Source organism: Oncorhynchus mykiss, chromosome 12 (assembly GCF_057628025.1).
Source record: "Oncorhynchus mykiss isolate SJ-2025 chromosome 12, ASM5762802v1, whole genome shotgun sequence".
Classification (NCBI taxonomy): Eukaryota; Metazoa; Chordata; class Actinopteri; order Salmoniformes; family Salmonidae; genus Oncorhynchus; species Oncorhynchus mykiss.
The window spans coordinates 48,251,221-48,277,228 of record NC_143033.1 but is presented as its reverse complement, the minus strand read 5'-3'; the positions used below and the strand labels follow the sequence as shown (position 1 = coordinate 48,277,228).

The 26,008-nt window shown below is 40.8% G+C and overlaps 1 long non-coding RNA gene across 1 annotated transcript in view; it reads left to right on the top strand.

The window, feature by feature from the left end:
- Positions 1-25,777, top strand: part of LOC149979198 (uncharacterized) — a 148,688-nt gene extending 122,911 nt beyond the window's left edge. The window contains exon 2 of the long non-coding RNA XR_016485099.1: positions 25,133-25,777. This is a non-coding gene — a long non-coding RNA (uncharacterized LOC149979198). The remainder of the gene's footprint in view (positions 1-25,132) is intronic.
- Positions 25,778-26,008: the final 231 nt, after the last annotated feature.

Here is a 26,008-nt window from a genome sequence, read left to right as displayed (position 1 = left end):
AAAAAGATTCTGCTAATTGACATAATGATTTGATCGTGTAGAATAGATTTGTAGTTTTAATCACATTTACAAGCTTGTAACTTAATATATGCGAGCAATAGTTGCATCTGTACACCTGCGGATATCAATTTCACACGTTTAAACTTTTGGCAGTGCTTTAGCAACCTACAGTGACAAAAAGATGTGTACATATGCAAACAGCAATTTGAAAGCAAGGAGAGAGAAAGAAAGCAGGAGCTCTGGCAGGTGGGACCTGTTTCTTCCAACCAATCAGATTAGGTTTTCATAGACTAGTATACAGACTACCTGTCAATCAGGACATGCGTTTCCACTGAGACTGATTGAGCAATGTCCCCCAATGCCCAGCTGTTACCTGTCATGGCGGGTAAGTTGAAATGTGTTTATTTTAATGCTAGGTAGCAAGCTTTTTTCTTCTTTGTAACACATTGGAAGCTATTGTCCAACTCATTATTAAGAGTTTGTAACTAACGTTGTAGTCAGATACCGAAATCTATTCGCAAGGTAAAGTTATTTTGCAAGCTGTTTTTAAGCTAGCTATCTAGCATGATTGTATATGGAGTCATAGCTAGCTAGCCAGCATAATAATTAGGAAATTAATCATTCACCTGCTAAAACGTAGCAACTGACATAAATTCATGTAAAATCCTATCTAAACCATTTTCAATTGACCGTCCCCAATCTCCAGGTGACAATCCACTCCCAGTCAGACAGGCTCCGTCCAGGCCTCAGTCAGGACCACAATACCCTGAGAGACATGAACATATAATATAGGACATATAATAATTCTGTATGCTGGAATGCATCATGCAACACAGTGAGCATCGCTCAGCTGCACCATTACATGCCAGGAGGGTGCAAGAACTGGCTGCAGAGGACCTGATGGCCAACAGGATTGTGTCCCTCCTCACCTGGGTCCTCAATTAATACTTACAAAAGTAAGTCTGTACTGCCTTGTCTCTGATTGATATATAGGGCCTTGTGTTTTGGTTAATCATGTCACGTGACATGGAGTTCAACCTTTATTTAAAGGTATACTCAACGAAGTAACATTGCATTAGCAGCACCAGATATTGTGATGAGCGAGATCAAAGACTTTGCTGTCGCACAGTCACACACAGTATCTGCGCATGAGCACGAGTTCACGTCACGCAGTTACAATGTGGAAGATAAGGGACCTAAACAGCTGAGAAGTTTAGCCTCGCGCTTCAAAGCTCTTAGTAGTTGCGGAAATTGACCCACTCAGATATTTAATTTCTGCAATTGCTGAGCGATTAACTGACGTCAGTTAAATTATTTGAATACCATTTAGTTAGTACTTTTTTATGTGAGCTCGATGTGCAGTTTCTGTCGAGATGAAGCCTGAACAGTGTGATGTTGTAGTTTCCAACAGGCTAATAGTCAACATAGTTTAGTGCAGAAAACGTAATCCATTACGCTCCCACTTAAACTTTTCTGAGCAGACATGAGAATGCCTGATTGAGAGGGAAAGAAAGCAGTTTCTTTGCCAGCCTGAAAATACATGATCTAATTGATTGATAGTTGATATTCAGCAGTCATAAAAGTATGCCTTATTTACTTTGAATAACTACTAAAATAGACAGCATAGGCAGCAGCTCTATAGAGATGAGATGATGACTTGGAATTGAATAATAAAGTCATCAAATAAAACACGTATTTTATTAAAGTAAAGTAATGTGAATAAATGAAACTACCATCAGGGGACTTTTATTAAAACTTTATTTTATTAAAACTTTCTGCATCTAGGTCATATCGCTGCCTACCTTTTAACCTTTTATCAAACTGTCCCCCTTTCCTTTTATGTCAGGTTGTCCAGCATCATCCTCATACAATTGATTTCATTTTTGGTTTAATTTTCATTTTTGGAAAATAAAATAAAGGTTAAAATCTATAGTGTAGGTCGTGTGACATGATTAACCAAAAGACAGGGCCCTATACTGTACATTAGTCACAGAGCGGGCAGTACAGACTTACTTTTGTAAGGTCCCAGGTGAGGAGGGACATTATCTTGTTGTCTGTCAGGTCATGTAGCATCAGTAATATTTGGGCACCAGTCCAAATTGTGTTATTACTTGACTGAATAGTTAAAATAAAACTGTATTCATCACATGCTTCGTAAACAACATATATACTAATGGTGAAATGCTTACTTAAGGGCCCTTCCCAACAATGCAGAGAGAAATAAGAGAGAAATTATTAAAAAGTAAAACCTGTAATAATAAATACACAATGAGTAACGATAACTTTTACAGGAGGAACTAGTACTGATTCGATGTGCAGGAGTACAAGGTGATTGAGGTAGATATGTACATCTAACTAGGACTATAAACAGTAGCAGCAGCATATGTGAGGAGTCAAAAATGTTTGTGCAAAAAGGGTCAATACAGATAGTCCGGGTAGCTATTTGGTTAACTATAACAGTCTTATGTAGTTTAGACCAATATATGTGTATTTCTGATAAAGAATTCCCTGGGGGAAAAAACACTTACAGCAGCGAGTTTCCTGAAAAGAAAGTTCTCCCTCTTTCCTCTTGTTTGCATTTTAAAGGTGACCTTTTGATGCACTCAACCACCAATCTGATATGGCCTTGTTGGTCATCTCCTAAACACATCACATGAATACAATATACAACACATCACTGTCATACAGTAGAAACTGGCAGCCATCTTTGGCCAGGTTGTTCAGCGTCCTCTCTATGGTAGCACCATCCTGAAAGGGCCTCTGTAGATTTAGAATACTTCCTTTTTAGACTGTTGATAGATTCCCTATGAGTTGATGTGTGGTTATACATTACCCACATTTGGTGAGAATTTATGACTGAACATATTCCTATTTAAAGTGAAATACCTGTGGGACTCAGTTGAAGTATGATATACTGGACATATTTGTCACACCCTGATCTATTTCACCTGTCTTTGTGCTTGTCTCCACCCCCCTCCAGGTGTCGCCAATCTTCCCCATTATCCCCAGGGTTTTTATACCTGTGTTCTGTTTGTCTGTTGCCAGTTCATTTTGTTTTGTGAAACCTACCAGTGTTTTTCCAATTGCTCCTGTCTGTTCTAGTTCCTGTTTTCTAGTGTTTCTGGGTTTTGACCATTCTCCCTGCCCTGACCCTGAGCCTGCCTGCCATTCTGTACCTTGCTACACCACACTGGATTATTGACCCCTGCCTGCTCTGACCTTGAGACAACCTGCCGTTCTGGATGCTTTGCACCCTATCTGGTTTACTGATCTTTGCCTGCCCTTGACCTGTCGTTTTGCCTGCCCCTGTACTAGTAATAAACTTTTGTTACTTACCTGAAACTTGTTAATATTGCTGAGGGAGCTGCCGGTCTTTCAAGTGGTCTTCCTTTTATGCAATCACCTCTTCTCTGTACCTAAACATCCAATATTTGTAGATTCTAGGTACAGTACTTTCAATTTTCTGAGATACTTTTACTAACCTCAGTGTAAAGTCATGACCAAAAACTTAACACATTTATTAAGACAACATTGTTAAGCCTCTTACTTGATAAGGAATGATTTCATCTGTTTTAAACAGAACTTCAGGACTTGCTCTTTGAATGTCTCGTCTATCTGGGCACCCACAAACATCAGATGTGAGGAGAGAGGAAAAAATAGATGTTAGATTATCTCTCCTGACAATGTTAACAATGGATGTATAGTACAAACTAGAGCCCTTGCTGTGGTACTTATTCAGACAAGAATGAATTATCAGGTCTGGTCAAATACACATGTACAGTAAAGTACCCAGGGATGGAAATTAAGCTAGCCCAAAGCTAGTACTTTTGAGCACCGATTTTGGACCCTGTTTAGTACAAATTGTGGTCTACTAGCCCAGCTGGCCAGTCCCCAAATCCTCAAGTTCCATCACTGAAAGTTACCTTGTAGCATCTCTAGACCACTTAGTTTGCCCCAGTTGTTGGTTAAAGAAATTCAGGCTGATGCGACAAACAGGGATACTGTAAATCTATATGATACCTGGAAGACTATAGCTGGGACAGTGGTCTGATGGCATCCATCTTAATCAGCCTCTGGATCCATCTGTCTTGTCTACACAGCCTTGTGCGGCCATTATGGGATGTTGGAGTGTGGAAGGGTGAGAGACTGTAAGGTGGTCAACTCACCCTGGTTTGTCTCTAATAACAATAATATCTATGGGTGACCCATCATCTTCACACTGGAACACATAATCTCAGTCAGATATATATTTATATATTTTTTGCATATACATACACGTATAAATACACACACTGCTCAGAAAAATAAAGGGAACACTAAAATAACACTGAATGAATTAAATATTTTTAATTTGATTAAATACTCTTTTCTTTACAGAGTTGAATGTGCTGACAACAAAATCACACAAAAATGATCAATGGAAATGAAATGTATCAACCCATTGAGGTCTTGATTTGGAGTCACACTCAAAATTAAAGTGGAAAACCACAGTACAGGCTGATCCAACTTTGATGTAATGTCCTTAAAACAAGTCAAAATGAGGCTCAGTAGTGTGTGTGGCCTCCACGTGCCTGTATGATCTCCATACAACGCCTGGGCATGCTCCTGATGAGGTGGCGGATGGTCTCCTGAGGGATCTCCTCCCAGACCTGGACTAAAGCATCCGCCAACTCCTGGACAATCTGTGGTGCAACGTGGCGTTGATGGATGGAGCGAGACATGATGTCCCAGATGTGCTCAATTGGATTCAGGTCTGGGGAACGGGCGGGCCAATCCATAGCATGAATGCCTTCCTCTTGCAGGAACTGCTGACACACTCCAGCCACATGAGGTCTAGCATTGTCTTGCATTAGGAGGAACCCAGGGCCAACCACACCAGCATATGGTCTCACAGGGGGTCTGAGGTCCTCATCTTGGTACCTAATGGCAGTCAGGCTACCTCTGGCGAGCACATGGAGGGCTGTGCGGCCCCCCAAAGAAATGCCACCCCACACCATGACTGACCCACCGCCAAACCTGTCATGCTGGAGGATGTTGCAGGCAGCAGAACGTTCTCCACAGCGTTTTCCCAGACTTAAAGGCTTTATTTGCATCAAGAAGTTCCTCCTCTGTAATTTCACCTTCACATGACTCATTCTGTATGGCTGTTAATTTTACATTATTAAAATAAAATGAAAAATCCATACAATTAGCTCCGGTTAGAGGAGATGGAGGAGACTGAAATTAAAACATATGCTTAAAGTACTTTGCTTCCTCTTTCAAAATATAATTTTGTGAATCATGGGTGACTCAGTCATTTGTAAGAAGTTTCAGTAAATTATTTTTGGTAGCATTTCTTTGTTGAAGATTAAAACATAATGTTGTGTATTTTCCCCCATATTCCATCCTATTTGCTTTAATATTATAATATATTAAACTTGATCTTTGTTGAATAAGTTACTCCATTTCTTTTTGTTTTTCCTCTAACTTATTCTGAGCCTCTGTGGTACAGTTTTTATTGCTATCTATCTGTTCTGTTAGACCTTCTATTTCCTTTGTTAGTATGGACTCCTTTGACCTAAATTGCTTTTGTTTTAGAGATGAGTACTGAATTGCATGGCCTCTAAAGGCACATTTAAAGGGGGGATTTGCTCGACCTCTTATGTCGGGAAAATGTATTTATAAATTCCTCTGTCCTAGTTAAAAACAAGTGACAAGCCAATAGGCTTTGATTACATTTCCAATATCCTCACCCACGTGGAAATTCAGTTAGAGTAATGTATATGTCAGTTATCCGATGGTCTGATCACATTCTATCCCCTATCAACACTTTTTAAACTTTTGGTGCCAACAAGAATGACATAAGAAAGAAGTCAAGACAACTATCTTGATTGAGCCTCGGCCATGTAGATCTCACTAGGTCAGGATATTTAAGCCTCCATATATTCACTAGTTCCAATATATCCATGTGACATTCCTTACAACCATCCAGGCTGTATCACAACCGGCCGTGATTGGGAGTCCCATAGGAAGGCGCACAATTGTCGCAACATCATCAGGGTTTGGCCGTTGTAGGCCGTAAACAAGAATTTGTTCTTAACCTCACTAGGGTGCTAGCGTCCCACCTGGCCAACATCCAGTGAAATTGCAGAGCGCCAAATTCAAAAACAGAAATACTCATTATAATAATTCATAAAACATACAAGTGTTATACATCGGTTTAAAGATGAACTTCATGTTAATCCAGCCACGGTGTCAGATTTCAAAAAGGCTTTACGGAAAAAGCATACCATGCGATTATCTGAGAACTGCTTCCAGCAGACAAATCATGGGTGCAGGCCAGGCAGCAGGCTGTTAGCCAGCCTGCCAGTGTAGTCTGCTACTAGCACAGTCTGTGTAGTCAGCTCAGCTATCCCCATTGAGACCGTGTCTGTGCCTCTACTTATTTTGGGCAAAACTAAACATGGCAGTGTTCGCCTTAGCAATCTCACTAGGATAAAGACCTCCTCCATTCTTGTCATTATTGAAAGAGATTGTGATACCTCACATCTTAAAATAGGGCTATTTAATGTTAGATCCCTTACTTAAAAGGCAATTATAGTCAATGAACTAATCACTGATCATAAGCTTGATGTGATTGGCCTGACTGAAACATGGCTTAAGCCTGATGAATTTACATGTTAAATGAGGCCTCACCTCCTGGCTACACTAGTGACCATATCCCCCGGGCATCCTGCAAAGGCGGAGGTGTTGCTAACATTTACAACAGCAAATTTCAATTTACAAAAAAAAATGACGTTTTCGTCTTTTGAGCTTTTAGTCATGAAATCTATGCAGCCTATTCAATCACTTTTTATAGCTACTGTTTACAGGCCTCCTGGGCCATATACAGCGTTCCTCATTGAGTTCCCTGAATTCCTATCGGACCTTGTAGTCATAGCAGATAATATTCCAATTTTTGGTGACTTTAATATTCACATGGAAAAGTCCACAGACCCACTCCAAAAGGCTTTCGGAGCCATCATCGACTCAGTGGGTTTTGTCCAACATGTCTCTGGACCTACTCACTGTCACAGTCATATTCTGGACCTAGTTTTGTCCCATGGAATAAATGTTGTGGATCTTTATGTTTTTCCTCATAATCCTGGACTATCGGACCACCCTTTTATTACGTTTGCAATTGCAACAAATAATCTGCTCAGACCCCAACGAAGGAACATCAAAAGTTGTGCTATAAATTCACAGACAACACAAAGATTCCTTGATGTCCTTCCAGACTCCCTCTGTCTACCCAAGGACGTCGGAGGACAAAAATCAGTTAACCACCTAACTGAGGAACTCAATTTAACCTGGCGCAATACCCTAGATGCAGTTGACAGTACCGTGCAGTATCGAAGAGCCCTTACTGCTGGTCGATCATCCTATTTTTCCAACTTAATTGAGGAAAATAAGAACAATCCGAAATTCCTTTTTGATACTGTCGCAAAGCTAACTAAAAAGCAGCATTCCCCAAGAGAGGATGGCTTTCACTTCAGCAGTAATAAATTCATGAACTTCTTAGAGGAAAAGATTGTGATTATTAGAAAGCAAATTACGGACTCCTCTTTAAATCTGCGTATTCCTTCAAAGCTCAGTTGTCCTGAGTCTGCACAACTCTGCCTGGACCTAGGATCAAGGGAGGCACTCAAGTGTTTTAGTACTATATCTCTTGACACAATGATGAAAATAATCATGGCCTCTAAACATGCAAGCTGCATACTGGACCCTATTCCAACTATACTACTGAAAGAGCTGCTTCCTGTGCTTGGCCATCCTATGTTGAACATAATAAACTTCTCTCTATCCACCGGATGTGTACCAAACTCACTAAAAGTAGCAGTAATAAAGCCTCTTTTGAAAAAGCCAAACCTTGACCCAGAAAATATAAAAAACGATCAGACTATATCAAATCTTCCATTCCTCAAAATCTTTAGAAAAGGCTGTTGCGCAGCAACTCACTGCCATCTTAAAGACAAACAATGTATAAGAAATGCTTCAGTCTGGTTTTCGACCCCATCATAGCACTGAGACTGCACTTGTGAAGGTGGTAAATTACATTTTATTAATGGCATCACACAGAGGCTTTGCATCTGTCCTCGTTACTCTATTTAGTCTAACTTACTGATATTGAATAATCTGTTTTTATTTTGAGGTGATTTACACCATCTTGCATCACTCTAACCCTGGAAACCTCAACCTGCCTCTCTCACACCGGAGATCCCCAGCCCCAAGGGCACCCCTACAATTAACACATACCACTACTTTCCCTAATGATACACATTTCTTTGTCTCATGCCCTTCTGCACACTTCTCACACCTAGGAAATTCCCTCCTACACACTGCTGCCACAAGCCCATAAGCTTGACACCTGTAACAATGTAATGTACTTGGCACAAAAGCTCATACGGGATAATTTATATATCCTAACATCCTGATCACCTTATCAAAATCAAAACTCAAAAGAACAGACAACGACTCATCTGTTTCACCACTCATGCCACCCTGTCTGCATAGCACCAAATCACAAGCATCACAAACACCGGGAATCTTTCCCATCAGTTGGTCAACTTTCACATTTACCGCTACCCCAGTAATCACTCCTTTCAATGGCTCCCTTTTCTTGAGCGCAAAACAATTCACATCTCTTGCCCCCATTCGCCTGCTCCCTCTGACCAGCAGAAACACAAACAAATATCACAAGACGAATTTTGATTACCCTCACTGTTTTCACCCACCCTGAAACTACAAATGGATCAGCCAAAAACCTAACTTCTACTGTCAGAGACTCGTCTTTATCCTGACACTCGGTGCAAGCCTTGGGCTCTGAGAACTTCACCACACCTACCACTTCAATTTCTCCTCCAGTCTTCAGCTCACTCTGCACTCTGCTTACACTTCCTACCATTCTTGTTTAATTAACAAACCATCTCCCTTTTGCCGCCATTTGTAACCAACTCAAGCTCACCCTCTTCCTCCCTCTCTCTTAGCCCTCCTCTGCCTCTCTTTATCCCTCCTCCTTACTCCAAGTATATGTCTCCTTATGATAATACTGCACTTCCCCTGACATACATATTGTTCTTGCCTTCTCAAGGGACACCATTTAACCGGCTGTCACAAGCTCCGTGCAATCAGCACGAACCCCTCAGGTTGTAGTGCTCAACAGTGCATCCCATTTATAAAGCAGCTGCTTCATCTTAATGTTCTTCTTTATCAATAGCTACTGTGATGCTTTTCCGTTTCGAACAAGTGCACTCTTCCAACCACCAGCCCATGTGAGCTGCCACCAACCAGTTTATGCTGGTCTATGAAAACCTAATCTGATTGGTTAGAAGAAACAGGTCCCACCTCCCAGAGTTCCTGCTCTCACTCTCTTTCTCATTTCTTGCAAATTGCTGTTTGCATATCTACAAATATTTTTTTTTGTAGCCAAATGTCTGAGTCTGTGAAATTAACACATGCAGGTGCACAGCTGCAGTAGAATTGCATGAAGTATGTTTAGAAAAGTCAAAAATGTTCCTGTGCAAAACAAGGAATAGAAACATATCTGATATAGCCTAGGCCTACTCTACTCCACTGTTTCACATCTTTTTTGCTAACTGTGATTGAGTTATATTATCAGCCGAAATTATGACTATCCAATCTACTTGTAATGTTAGGAATAGTAGGCTCTTACATACGTCTGCAAATGAGATGATGCATGAAATGCTTTATTATAAAGGTGCATTTTAATGGTGAAAATGTAATTCCGCAAAATTGAAATTCATGCGACATACACTGCTCAAAAAAATAAAGGGAACACTTAAACAACACAATGTAACTCCAAGTCAATCACACTTCTGTGAAATCAAACTGTCCACTTAAGAAGCAACACTGATTGACAATACATTTCACATGCTGTTGTGCAAATGGAATAGACAACAGGTGGAAATTATAGGAAATTAGCAAGACACCCCCAATAAAGGAGTAGTTCTGCAGGTGGTGACCACAGATCACTTCTCAGTTCCTATGCTTCCTGGCTGATGTTTTGGTCACTTTTGAATGCTGGCGGTGCTTTCACTCTAGTGGTAGCATGAGACGGAGTCTACAACCCACACAAGTGGCTCAGGTAGTGCAGCTCATCCAGGATGGCACATCAATGTGAGCTGCGTCAAGAAGGTTTGCTGTGTCTGTCAGCGTAGTGTCCAGAGCATGTAGGCGCCATCAGGAGACGTGGAGGAGGCCGTAGGAAGACAACAACCCAGCAGCAGGACCGTTACCTCTGCCTTTGTGCAGGAGGAGGAGCAGGAGGAGCACTGCCAGAGCCCTGCAAAATGACCTCCAGCAGGCCACAAATGTGCATGTGTCTGCTCAAACGGTCAGAAACAGACTACATGTTGGTGTTGAGCTTACAGCCCAACACCGTGCAGGACGTTTGGCATATGCCAGAGAACACCAAGATTGGCAAATTTGCCACTGGCGCCCTGTGCTCTTCACAGATGAAAGCAGGTTCACACTGAGCACAGATGTGACAGTCTAGAAACGCCGTGGAGAACGTTCTGCTGCCTGCAACATCCTCCAGCATGACCGGTTTGGCAGTGGGTCAGTCATGGTGTGGGGTGGCATTTATTTGGGGGGCCACACAGCCCTCCATGTGCTCGCCAGAGGTAGCCTGACTGCCATTAGGTACTGAGATGAGAGCCTCAGACCACCTGTGAGACCATATGCTGGTGCGGTTGGCCCTGGGTTCCTCCTAATGCAAGACAATGCTAGACCTCATGTGGCTGGAGTGTGTCAGCAGTTCCTGCAAGAGGAAGGCATTGATGCTATGGACTGGCCCGCCCGTTCCCCAGACCTGAATCCAATTGAGCACATCTGGGACATCATGTCTCGCTCCATCCACCAACGCCACGTTGCACCACAGATTGTCCAGGAGTTAGCGGATGCTTTAGTCCAGGTCTGGGAGGAGATCCCTCAGGAGACCGTCCGCCACCTCATCAGGAGAATGCCCAGGCGTTGTAGGGAGGTCGTACAGGTACATGTGGCCACACACACTACTGAGCCTCATTTTGACTTGTTTTAAGGACATTACATCAAAGATGGATCAGCCTGTAGTGTGGTTTTCCACTTTAATTTTGAGTGTGACTCCAAATCCAGACCTCCATCAATTTGAATTCCATTGCTCATTTTTGTGTGATTTTGTTGTCAGCACATTCAACTATTTAACGTAAAAAGTATTTAATAAGAATATTTCATTCATTCAGATCTAGGATGTGTTATTTTAGTGTTCCCTTTATTTTTTTGAGCAGTATCTTCAATATAAATTGGCCCACCTTATTAATTGATATATTGATAGGGATGCATTTGACATTGCACATTGGTAAGATTGTATGTTTTTTTTCTTTAACTTCTTAAGTCTACCCCCTCCTTTTTCGAACATTCTGTTAAAAAAAAAAAAATTCTTCTTGATTTCAATTGGGAAGGGAAAAACCATGTACTGGAATTTGTTTGTACTGTTTCTTGATAAGTAAAAGGTTAATTTATCAACTCAATTTGAATAATTCTGTCATTCTTATACCATATTTTTGTGTAATAATAGTAGCAGTTCATTCAATTGGGGGAGGCGAGGGAGGATAGGATGTTTCCCCATGATGAAAGGGGGTATGACTAAAAAGGTTTGAAGCACTGATCTAGCTAAGGATTAGCACAAATACAACCCCATGCTTCCGCCTATTTATTTATAGCCACTATACTGCATCAGTTGGGCTACAGGTGATAATGCCTATTTCTGAATAACACACCAGCCTCATTTCTCAAGGCGCAAATTATATTTTAAATGGAGTAGAAAAGTCACCAGAATGGACATTCCCACAGTTGTTCTACAAAACAAATTTCCTGCAGGGCATGCCATGCATGGTGAACGGTGCACAAACAGAATAATGGATTCTGACATTTAAATTTAGTTAAACCTCTAGTGACTCCCCATCCCGCATGTGGGAACGTAATCATCGACTGGCACTAATTAGCATAACGCAACGGACATAAATATTCCTAGAAAATATTCACATTCATGAAAATCACAAATTAATTATATTGAGACACAGCTTAGCCTTAATCACCCTGTCATCTCAGATTTTCAAAATATGCTTTACAGCCAAAGCTAGACAAGCATTTGTGTAAGTTTATCGATAGCCTAGCATAGCATTTTGTCCAGCTAGCAGCAGGTAACTTGGTCACGGAAATCAGAAAAGCAATCAAATTAAATTGTTTACCTTTGATGAGCTTCAGATGTTTTCACTCACGAGACTCCCAGTTAGATAGCAAATGTTCCTTTTTTCGCAAAATATTACTTTTGTAGGCGAAATAGCTCCGTTTGTTCTTCACGTTTGGCTGAGAAATCGCCCGGAAATTGCAGTCACGAAAACGCCGAAAAATATTCAAAATTAGCTCCATAATATCGACAGAAACATGGCAAACGTTGTTTATAATCAATCCTCAAGGTGTTTTTCAAATATCTATTTGATAATATATCCGTCGGGACAATTCGTTTTTCAGTAGGACGGATTGGAATAATGGCTACCTCTGTATTTTACGCGAGAGTCACTATGGGAGTCATCAGGTGACCACTTGCGCAATTCACTGCTCAATAGGGACGCAATGGAACGCAGCACTTTCAAAACACGAGGCACTTCCGGATTGGATTTTTCTCAGGCTTTCGCCTGCAACATCGGTTCTGTTATACTCACAGACAATATTTTTACAGTTTTGGAAACTTCAGAGTGTTTTCTATCCTAAGCTGTCAATTATGTGCATATTCTAGCATCTTGTCCTGACAAAATATCCCATTTACTACAGGGATGTTATTTTTCCAAAAATGAAAATACTGGCCCCTAATCACAACAGGTTTTAAAGAGATTCTCTGTACTAAAGTAAACAAAAACAGTTTTTAAAAAAACACTTAAAAAAATATAACAATAACGAGGCTATAAGTAGAGGTCGACTGAGTATGATTTTTCAACGCAGATACCGATACCAATTATTGGAGGAACAAAAAGGCCGATACCGATGAATCGGCCGATTTTTTAAAAATGTATTTATTTTTAATAATGACAATTACAACAATACTGAATGAACACTTATTTTAACTTAATATAATACATTAATAAAAATCAATTTAGCCTCAAATAAATAATGAAACATGTTCAATTTGGTTTAAATAATGCAAAAACAAAGTATTGGAGAAGTAAAAATGCAATATGTGCCATGTAAAAAAGCTAACGTTTGAGTTCCTTGCTCAGAACATGAGAACATATGAAAGTTGGTGGTTCCTTTTAACATGATACTTCAATATTCCAAGGTACGAGGTTTTAGGTTGTAGTTAATATAGTATTTATAGGACTATTTCTCTCTATACCATTTGTATTTCATGTACCTTTGACCTTTGGATGTTCTTATAGGCACTATAGTATTGCCAGTGTAACAGTATAGCTTCCGTCCCTCTCCTCGTCCCTACCTGGGCTCGAACTAGGAACATATCGACAACAGCCACACTCGAAGCAGCGTTACCCATCGCTCCACAAAAGCCGCGGCCCTTGCAGAGCAAGGGGAATAACTACTCCAAGTCTCAGAGCGAGTGACGTTTGAAATGCTATTCGCGCACACCCAGCTAACTAGCTAGCCATTTCACATCAGTTACACCAGCCATTATTAAGCTGATAGGCTTGAAGTCATAAACAGCGCTGTGCTTGCGAAGAGCTGCTGGCAAAACGCATGAAAGCACACAGAAATGCGAGCCTTTGGTCATTAATATGGTCGAATCCGGAAACTATCATTTAGAAAACAAAACTTTTATTTTTTCAGTGAAATACGGAACCGTTCGGTATTTTATCTAATGGGTGGCATCCCTAAGTCTAAATATTCTTGTTACATTGCACAACCTTCAATGTTGTGTCATAATTACATCAAATTCTGGCAAATTAGTTCGCAATGAGCCAGGCTGCCCAAACTGTTGCATATACCCTGACTCTGTGTGCAATGAACGCACGAGAAATGACACAATTTCACCTGGTTAATATTGCCTACTAACCTGGATTTCTTTTCGCTAAATATGCAGGTTTAAAAATATATACTTCTGTGTATTGATTTTAAGAAAGGCATTGGTGTTTATGGTTAGGTACGATTGTGCTTTTTTTGCAAATGCGCTTTTGTTAAATCATCCCCCAGCGTTGCATCGATTATATGCAATGCAGGACATGCTAGATAAACGAGTAATATCATCAACCATAACTAGTGATTATGATTGATTGATTGTTTTTTTACAAGATAAGTTTAATGCTAGCTAGCAACTTACTTTGGCTTCTACTGCATTCACGTAACAGGCAGGCTCCTCGTGGAGTGCAATGAAAGGCAGGTGGTTAGAGCATTGGACTTGTTAACTGTAAGGTTGCAAGATTGGATCCACCGAGCTGACAAGGTGAAAATCTATCATTCTGCCCCTGAACAAGGCAGTTAACCCACCGTTCCTAGGCCGTCATTGAAAATAAGAATTGTGTTCTTTAACTGGCTTGCCTAGTTAAATAAAGGTATAAAAACAATACAAAAAAATAATTTAAAAAAATCAGCGCCCCAAAATACCGATTTCCGATTGTTTTGAAAACTTGAAATCGGCCCTAATTAATCGGCCATTCCGATTAATCGGTCGACCTCTAAGTAGGCGGTACCTGGACCGAGTCAATGTACGGGGGGTACAGGTCGAGGTAATATATAACTCAAATACATAACTTGAAACATGTAGTTGTGCCACATATGGCCTTTGTATTCCAAGGACCAGGAGTGATACAGGAGTAATGAACCTAATGTTACACAAATACTACGTGTACAAAAAGGCTTACACTTACTCCTTTGTTTCTCCAAGATTGTGTCCCTATGATTTAGATACACCTAAGAAATAAGCCCAGCTCGCAGCCTCATAATAAGTGGCATAATAAGAACCTGCAATGGATACAAGCACAAGGTAAATTTTACGTTGTTTTGGTGGCCAGGCCATCAGTGCAACGCCTTGTTATCATGATATAATGAGCATTTAACATACCTTTTAGAGTATCACTCTTTTCAATGTTTGAATGAACAGCTTAGAGAAAATGTATTACAATATTTAACCTCCATGACATCTCCCTCATTAAGAATGAGAGCACAGACACATTGTGCGGGGAGGTAAATCTGTTTGTGTAAAATAGAATGCAAAATGATTATATATGTGTAGTTCAATGTTACATCTCAAATTAACAATCCCCAGAAGAATGTATTTAATTAGCTAATTATCTTTGCAAAAATGTGTCTTACTAGGTGTGTATGTATGATGCATCAGGTTTTGGACCGGGTTAGATAGCTAGCTAGTTAGTTCGTTAGTTAGTTAGTTAGCTAGTATGTTAGTTTATCACTAAAGATGGTGGTGTGCAAAACCATTAAATATACAGCTATGCATTGTATTGGCAACAACAGTACATCTCATGAACTATTGAACTATTCATGGTGCTAATTGAAACAAAGGGATTATAGAAATGGCCTGTGTATTAAATGTAACAAAAACCCATGAACAGATACCAAACAACAACATAGCTGAGCTAAAAGTAGCTAGCTGGTAGCGTGAAATAGTAGGCTAGCTCTGAGCTAGCTAACAATAGCGGTTAGCAATTAGCATTCGACCGTTAGATACACATTTGATAAAATGTTGACTTCTAAAATACATTTCATTAGCATGGTTCAGATGTGCACATGTAAATAAACTTAATGTATGCCATCTTTTGTAAAAACATTTTAAAAACATTTAAGAGCCAAAACCTTTAAAACTGAAAAAATATATATATTTGACGCCATCTTGTTACATTCAAAGTTAGCTAGCTCATATGAATGAGAAAAACTCAATAGTTTTCATTTGGTCAAAACACTTAAATTATATATCAAAACTACTAGAAAAATCATCAGAGTTTAGATAAACATGTTATCTCTAGATTTAGAAAACTAGACCATACTTATAAATGTTACAAACCTGAAAACAGGATAAATTAGGAGACACGAAGAGTGTGCTTCTTTTCACTGGGATTCTTTTCCAACACATGAAGTAGAGGCACGTGCTAGCAGCAGTTGATTGTTTACGTGACGTGCACAGCCTGGACATTTACAGAAACATGTGAATGCATAATTGGGAATTTACTATCCCAGAAATTCCTGTATCACGCAAGTGTTCTGGGATGCGTCGCAGTGTACAGAAATCCACACACTCTCATGGGAAATTCCTACCCACAACCGTGCTCCTCAAATCTAATTTTACACAGAAACTTTGCTTTTCATGTAGTGATTCAACAAATTGTCTAACTTTAATCAGTTATTTCTCAATAATAATTTTGGAAACAGACTTAAAAGGTATGCAACACATCCTCCCCCCAAAATACCTTTCTATGGATTTTATTTCAGGATGATCAGAAATGTATATTATTACCTTTATTTAACTAAGCAAGTAAGTTAAGAACAAATTCTTATTTTCAATGACAGCCTAGGAACAGTGGGTTAACTACCTTGTTCAGGGAAGAACATCAGATTTTTACCTGATCAGCTCAGGGATTCGATCTTGCAACCTTTGGTTACTAGTCCAACGCTCTAACCACTAAGCTACCTGCCGCCTGTATTTGTGTGGAATTGCACATTAGTTAGTGGATCAGGGTCCTCTTACCCCTGGAGAAGTAGATTCCATCAGTAAAACCAGACGATTGCCCTCTTTTTGTGAATACATTAGCTAATTTTACCCTCTTTCTTAAGATTCTAGTAATTATGTGTGCAATTAAAGGCAACCCTGCTGCAGTATAGGGAGTCTAGGGAGTCACATGGGGAATATAAGAGAGTTGATGCTTACACCGCTGCTATTTAGACAGGTACATTTTTTGGGCACCCTTGATAAATATTAGCAAAAAATACTATAAAATAAATAATGCAAATATTGAGCTGTATTGCATGCTCCAATTTTTTTTACAATTATATTATTTTATGCCAACACAATTGCTCAGAAAAATGTATTTTGTTTATCAAGTAATCTAAATAAATACAAATCTAAAACAATTATTGCCCCCCTGTTTCCCGTTCTCCAGTACCCTCCCCTTTCCCCTTTCAAAAATAACGACACTGAGTCTTTTCTAAAATGTTGTATAAGAATGGAGAACCCATTGGAAGGGATCTTAGACTATTCCTCTATACAGAATCTTTCCAGATCCTTGATATCCTTCATCTGCACTTATAGACTGCCCTCTTCAATTCAAACCACAGGTCCAGAGACTGAGATGGCCATTGCAAAATATTGATTTTGTTGTCAATTAACCATTTTGGGGGATTTTTATGTTTGCTTGGTGTTATTGTCTTGCTGGAAGATCCACTTGCGGCAAAGTGTCAGCCTCCTGGCAGAGGCAACCAGATTTCTGGCTAAAATGAAAACAGAAGTGCCAATAATTTTGAGAATGCTGTTTATCAACTACAGCTCAGCCCAGGTAGTGAGGGTAGGCATCACCACCTCCGCCACACTGATCCTCAACACGGGGCCCCCTGGGGTGTGTACTCAGCCCCCTCCTGTACACCCTGTTCACCCATGACTGCGTGGCCACGCATGCCTCCAACTCAATCATCCAGTTTGCTGATGACACGACAGTGGTAGGCCTGATAACCAACAATGATGTGACATCCTATGGGAAGAGGTTAGAAGCTTCAAGTTCCTCGGTGTGCCCATCACTGACCTGAAATGGTCTCACCACACCAACAAATCAAATCAAATCAAAGTGTATTTGTCACGTACGCTGAATACAACAGGTGTAGTAGACATTACAGTGAAATGCTTATTTACAGGCTCTAACCAATGCTGCAAGAAAAAAAAGAGAAAAAAGTTGTGTGTGTGTGTAGGTAAGTAAAGAAATAAAACAACAGTAAAAATACATTTGAAAAAAGAGTAGCAAGGCTATATACCTATTAGTCAGGCCTATTAAGGTAGTATGTACATGTAGGTATCGTTATAGTGACTGTGCATATATGATGAACAGAGAATAGCAGAAGCGTAAAAAGAGGGGTTGGCGGGTGGTGGGACACAATGCAGATAGCCCGGTTAGCCAATGTGCGGGAGCACTGGTTGGTCGGGACAATTTAGGTAGTATGTACATGAATGTATAGTTAAAGTGACTATGCATATAAGATAAACAGAGAGTAGCAGCAGTGTAAAAGATGGGTTGGGGGGTGGCACACAATGCAAAGAGTCCGGGTAACCATTTGGTTACCTGTTCAGGAGTCTTATGGCTAGGGGGAAAAAACTGTTGAGAAGCCTTTTTGTCTTAGACTTGGCACTCCGGTACCCCTTGCCATGCGGTAGTAGAGAGAACAGTCTATGACTGGGGTGGCTGGGGTCTTTGAGAATTTTTAGGGCCTTCTTCTGAGACCGCCTGGTGTAGAGGTCCTGGATGGCAGGCAGCTTTGCACCAGTGATGTACTGGGCCGTACGCACTACCCTCTGAAGTGCCTTGCGATCGGAGGCCGAGCAATTGCCGTACCAGGCAGTGATGCAACTGGTCAGGATGCTCTCGATGTTGCAGCTGTAGAACCTTTTGAGGACCTCAGGACCAATGCCAAATCTTTTTAGTTTCCTGAGGGGGAATAGGCTTTGTCGTGCCCTCTTCACGTCTGTCTTGGTGTGTTTGGACCAATCTAGTTTGTTGTTGATGTGGACACCAAGGAATTTGAAGCTCTCAACCATGCTGAAAAAGGCGCATCAGCGCCTGTACAACCTCGGGCAGATGAAGAAATTCAACATGGCCCATAATTTGGCATGGCCACACACACAGCCAACACTGCTGTCCCATGTTAAAGACATTAAAGGTCCCCACAGTCATCCTATTTATCATGTAAAAATAGACTTTGAATGACCAAAACACCCCTCCCAATTTTACTTCTACACTATTAAAAGGTTCGGAATTGAAGAAACTTTTCTCTCATCTCTAACAATCAGGAAGCACGACTGAACATGCTGTGTGTCAGGGAGCTTATATTAACGAGCTCTCCCTGACTGACACCTCTTTGAAATGTCTTTGTGGTCGTTGCCAGGTAACAAGGTTGAAAATGGGCCATTTGTCATTGATGACAAAGTAAACAATGGACCACGTCATTCCAAGTCTAAATAGTATACCTCAAACCATTTTCTCTGCAAAATGTTCTTATGGTCAAGACATCATGGACTGTTGGATATCAGACAAACAGCAGCAATACACAATCACATTTTTATTGTTTAGTAACTAATTACAGAATACAGTCAATTAAAACACTTTTTCACAATAATGAATGAAGCCTGAGTCACCTTAGGAGCTTAGACATAAGGGAATGTATATTAAAACAGCATACAATAAGTGTGCTGGAATGTTCAGAATTGTATGTATCGATCAGACATTTATTTGATCATTTACAAAAAGCAAGCCGAAATATTGATCAATATGAATACTTACAAGAAATAAAGATGAGAAATAATGGTGAGACAATATTAGAGCCATAAGCCTAATATAGGCACCCGGCCGCCCTACAGTGTGCAGGACCCATTGATTCGTACAATTTGTAACACTCATTTCCCGCCCAAATGCTTGAAGAAAACAATACAAAGTAACAAAATGTGATATTATATCACGTAAAGGTGAATAACTTTAGGAAATGCAACCAACTACAAAGACTGATGGGGAGGGGAGAGGGAGAGGAGGGGGACCCATATATCCTGCTTCAATCAAGCAGGTCACCCACTTGGCTTCAGTCATCCCCACGATTGAAGTGTGAGACAAATCCAGCTATGGCCTCCTTGTCAGGCCTCTCACAATGGGCAGGCAGGGGTCCTGGGATGGACAGCTCGCACAGCTTCCCCACATATGGCGCTGGATCAAGGGTGACCTCTTTGAAGACAAGATCCAGGAGACTGTCTACGTAGCCCGTAATATTTTTGAAAAGGCAAATGTTTGTTTAGTGGGTGGTAAATTTGATTTCCTTTTATTTACTGCTCTGAGCTATGATGCTATCAGTTCGTTGATGTTGTGATCTTCTCATTCTGCAATGTGTTTTCTGACATTTTTGAAGTACTCAATTTGAAATATTTGGTTGTGCACTTTTTTTCTCTCCAATGTTTGTATTTGAAAATGTTTGAAATGCTCAATTGATGCAGATTTTAAATGAATAACTTTGACTTACAAGCAGTGGTTCCCAACCAGGGGTAAGGGACCCCTGGGGATACTTAGCCTATCCACAGGGGGTACTTGAGAAGACTCATGAGACCATAGACTTACTGGTAAAATGCACATGAGGGGGTACTCCGGACAGAGTAAAATTCAGTCGGTGGTATAGTAACCCGAAAAAGGTTGGGAACCACTGATTTACAGTATGCTGTGTCTGTCTTCATATGCTTCACAGCATATCTATACATTTTTGCCTTTGGGAAAGCTGATTTCGTATCACAACATTCCTGCAGTGGTGGTTGCCTGGGAAGCTGAACACAGAGTGAATTTACTAAAATGTCTATCATTACTGCTTGATGATAGTGGAAAGACAAAAGGAGATGGAAAGTGAAATAACAATACCCCCCATGATTAGCCCCACTAACCAAAGCTACAACAACTGTAAGACAACAACCCACACAATGGAATAGCAAAATATGATTTTCAGGGGTAAATTACAAATACTATGCACACCACAACTTCTATTGTGGACAACATTCCTTTGTGACAGCAATGTGCTGGCAGTTCTCAGTGTAACGGCTTTCCTCCTGGGAAGGAGAGGCGGACCAAAATGCAGGGTGGTTATAGTTCATGTTTTTTAATAGGTAAACTCAACATGAACATAATACAAAACAATAAATGTGGCAAAACCGAAACAGCCCTATCTGGTGCAACAAACACAAAGACAGGAAACAACCACCCACAAAACCCCACACAAAACAGGCTACCTAAATATGGTTCCCATTCAGAGACAAATGACTAAAACCTGCCTCTGATTGAGAACCATATCAGGCCCAAACACATAAACAGACAAACTAGACATCCAACATAGAATGCCCACTCAGATCACACCCTGACCAAACAAAACATAGAAACATACAAAGCAAACTATGGTCAGGGTGTGACACTCAGACTCAATGTACAGTGGGGCAGAAAAGTATTTAGTCAGCCACCAATTGTCCAAGTTCTCCCACTTAAAAAGATGAGAGAGGCCTGTAATTTCCATCATAGGTACACTTCAACTATGACAGACAAAATTAGAAAAAAAATCTGGAAAATCACAATGTAGGATTTTTAATGAATTTATTTGCAAATTGTTGTCGATACACTTATTATTGAAGCCAGTGACTGATGTGGTATACTCCTCAATGTCATCGGATGAATCCTGGAACATATTCCAGTATGTGCTAGTGAAACAGTCCTGTATCTTAACATAAGCTTCATCGAACCACTTCCGTATTGAGCACTGTTAATTCCTGTTTGAGTTTTTGCTTGTAAGCAGGAATCAGTATTATACATTTATGGTCAGATTTGCCAAATGGAGGGGGAGGGCGAGTGTCGTACGTGTCTCTGTGTGTAGAGTTTTTCCTCTTCGTCGACATGCTGGTGGAAATTAGGTCAAACACATTTCCGTTTTCCAGCATTAAAGTCCACGGCCACTAGGAGAAAGCCCCTGTTTTTCGAGATGACAGTGTAATTTCGCTATCTGTGGCCGATGTGAGCAAAACAATTAAACAGGTTAGCAATTATAAGATGGAATACCAGGGCGTGTTCTTAAAGCATGTGCAGACCAGCTGGCAAGTGTCTTTACAGACATTTTCAATCTATCCATGTCCCAGTCTGTAATCCCAACATGTTTCAAGCTGACCACCATTGTCTCCGTTCTCAAGAGTGCCAGGTAAACTGTCTAAATGATCATCGCCCTGTAGCACTCACATCTGTAATTATGAAATGCTTTGAAAGGATGGGGCCGGCCCGTCAGGAAGTCCAGGATCCAGTTGCAGAGCGAGGGATCTTAGCTTGGTCCAAGGGTCCGTAGCTTGGTGATGAGCTTGGTGGGGACTATGGTGTTGAGCACTAAGCTGTAGTCACCATAACTAAGGATCTAAAATGGTCCACACACACCCTCACAGTCTTGAAGATGGAATGGCAGCACCCATTCCCCCTCAGGAGGCTGAAAAGATTTGGCATGGGCCCTCGGATCCTCAAAAAGTTCTACACCTGCACCATCGAGAGCATCTTGGGTGGCTGCATCACCGCTTGGTATCATTTTTGTTTATAATTATTTATATATTATTATTATTTTTTAAATATAAATGTATAAACAGTGCCTTGCGAAAGTACTCGGCCCCCTTGAACTTTGCGACCTTTTGCCACATTTCAGGCTTCAAACATAAAGATATAAAACTGTATTTTTTTGTGAAGAATCAACAACAAGTGGGACACAATCATGAAGTGGAACGACATTTATTGGATATTTCAAACTTTTTTAACAAATCAAAAACTGAAAAATTGGGCGTGCAAAATTATTCAGCCCCCTTAAGTTAATACTTTGTAGCGCCACCTTTTGCTGCGATTACAGCTGTAAGTCGCTTGGGGTATGTCTCTATCAGTTTTGCACATCGAGAGACTGACATTTTTTCCCATTCCTCCTTGCAAAACAGCTCGAGCTCAGTGAGGTTGGATGGAGAGCATTTGTGAACAGCAGTTTTCAGTTCTTTCCACAGATTCTCGATTGGATTCAGGTCTGGACTTTGTGTTATGGTGAGTGAATGAGGACCCAAAAGCGAACTAACTTAAACAGAGCTTCTTTAATAACCAAACATAGGTAGGCTCAGATAGACCGGCAGATTCCGACAGGACAGGACAAGGTTACAGCAAACATGACGATAGTCTGGCTCAGGCATGAAACACAACAAACAAGAATCCGACAAGGACAGGAACAGAAACAGAGAGAGATATAGGGACCTAATCAGAGGGAAAAAGGGAACAGGTGGGAAACGGGGTGAATGGGTAGTTAGAGGAGACAAGGAACAGCTGGGGGAAAGCGGGGGAGAAAAGGTAACCTAACAACGACCAGCAGAGGGAGACAGGGTGAAGGGAAAGGACAGAGACAAGACACAACATGACAGTACATGACACTTTGACTTGGCCATTCTAACACCTGGATATGTTTATTTTTGAACCATTCCATTGTAGATTTTGCTTTATGTTTTGGATCATTGTCTTGTTGGAAGACAAATCTCCGTCCCAGTCTCAGGTCTTTTGCAGACTCCATCAGGTTTTCTTCCAGAATGGTCGTGTATTTGGCCCCATCCATCTTCCCATCAATTTTAACCATCTTCCCTGTCCCAGCTGAAGAAAAGCAGGCCCAAACCATGATGCTGCCACAACCATGTTTGACAGTTGGGATGGTGTGTTCAGCTGTGTTGCTTTTACGCCAAACATAACGTTTTGCATTGTTGCCAAAAAGTTAAATTTTGGTTTCATCTGACCAGAGCACCTTCTTCCACATGTTTGGTGTGTCTCCCAGGTGGCTTGTGGCAAACTTTAAACGGCACTTTTTATGGATATCTTTCAGAAATGGCTTTCTTCTTTCCACTCTTCCATAAAGGCCAGATTTGTGCAATATACGACTGATTGTTGTCTTATGGACAGAGTCTCCCACCTCAGCTGTAGATCTCTGCAGTTCATCCAGAGTGATCATGGGCCTCTTGGCTGCATCTCTGATCAGTCTTCTCCTTGTATGAGCTGAAAGTTTAGAGGGACGGCCAGGTCTTGGTAGATTTGCAGTGGTCTGATACTCCTTCCATTTCAATATTATCACTTGCACAGTGCTCCTTGGGATGTTTAAAGCTTGGGAAATCTTTTTGTATCCAAATCCGGCTTTAAACTTCTTCACAACAGTATCTCGGACCTGCCTGGTGTGTTCCTTGTTCTTCATGATGCTCTCTGCGCTTTTAACGGACCTCTGAGACTATCACAGTGCAGGTGCATTTATACGGAGACTTGATTACACACAGGTGGATTGTATTTATCATCATTAGTCATTTAGGTCAACATTGGATCATTCAGAGATCCTCACTGAACTTCTGGAGAGAGTTTGCTGCACTGAAAGTAAAGGGGCTGAATAATTTTACACGCCCAATTTTTCAGTTTTTGATTTGTTAAAAAAGTTTGAAATATCCAATAAATGTCGTTCCACTTCATGATTGTGTCCCACTTGTTGTTGATTCTTCACAAAAAAATACAGTTTTATATCTTTATGTTTGAAGCCTGAAATGTGGCAAAAGGTCGCAAAGTTCAAGGGGGCCGAATACTTTCGCAAGGCACTGTATATATATACTTTTTAAATCAAAATACTTTTTCTGGCAGAAATGCCTTCTCAAACATGTGAACTATCATGTGCCTTCTTAACACACTTGTATGCCATTTGTAAATACAAATAAAATTGTTAAATTACGAACCTAGTTGGTTTAGCCACATAAAAGGACACCAACCTTCCTGCGTGACTGGTTGATAATGAGTGTGCTGGACATGCCGAGAGATGCGTTTGGATTGGTCTGCCATATGGCACGCTTCTGTCTATTTGAGCTGGTCATTATGACTAGATATTCCTGTTTAATGCGGCTTTTATTTATTTTTCATAGTGTATTAAAACTGCATAAGTGTTGCTCTCCATTTTCTGGAGGACCGAGTTTTAAAATCAGTGGAATTCGATTAAGGAAATGGAGAAAACACCTGTCTCCGGATTACATCTTCAAATTAAGGGCAGCCATGGCACCCGACAGGAGACGTGTACTAGCTAGCACCATTTTCATATATTACACGTTTCTAATTTTGACAGATAGAGCCATTTGCATGGATAGCTATAGCCTAATTGTCCGGGGGTGTCCTCGGAGTGGGCCACAGTGTCTCCTGACCCCTCCTGTCTCAGCCTCCAGTATTTATGCTGCAGTAGTTTATGTGTCGGGGGGCTAGGGTCAGTTTGTTATATCTGGAGTACTTCTCCTGTCCTATTCGGTGTCCTGTGTGAATCTAAGTGTGCGTTCTCTAATTCTCTCCTTCTCTCTTTCTCTCTCTCGGAGGACCTGAGCCCTAGGACCATGCCCCAGGACTACCTGACATGATGACTCCTTGCTGTCCCCAGTCCACCTGGCTGTGCTGCTGCTCCAGTTTCAACTGTTCTGCCTTATTATTATTTGACCATGCTGATCATTTATGAACATTTGAACATCTTGGCCATGTTCTGTTATAATCTCCACCCGGCACAGCCAGAAGAGGACTGGCCATCCCACATATGCTCTCTCTAATTCTCTCTTTCTTTCTCTCTCTCGGAGGACCTGAGCCCTAGGACCATGCCCCAGGAATACCTGACATGATGACTCCTTGCTGTCCCCAGTCCACCTGACTGTGCTGCTGCTCCAGTTTCAACTATTCTGCCTTATTATTATTCGACCATGCTGGTCATTTATGAACATTTGAACATCTTGACCATGTTTTGTTATAATCTCCACCCGGCACAGCCAGAAGAGGACTGGCCACCCCACATAGCCTGGTTCCTCTCTAGGTTTCTTCCTAGGTTTTGGCCTTTCTAGGGAGTTTTTCCTAGCCACCGTGCTTCTTCACCTGCATTGCTTGCTGTTTGGGGTTTTAGGCTGGGTTTCTGTACAGCACTTTGAGATATCAGCTGATGTACGAAGGGCTATATAAAATAAATTTGATTGATTGATTAATTATAGCTAGCTAACATTTAATCTTCCATATCCAAGATGGCATAACAGTCAGACGTCCTTTGTCCTCGTCTTGTCGTGTCCCGTGTATATATATATTTATATCTTTCTTCGCATATATTTTATATATTTTCATTTCCAAAAACTAAACTTCAAAACACTCTCTTGCGTCCCGCCTCACCAATTAAAAAAAATAAGTATTATTTACCTCAAATCTGAAATCCACAATAG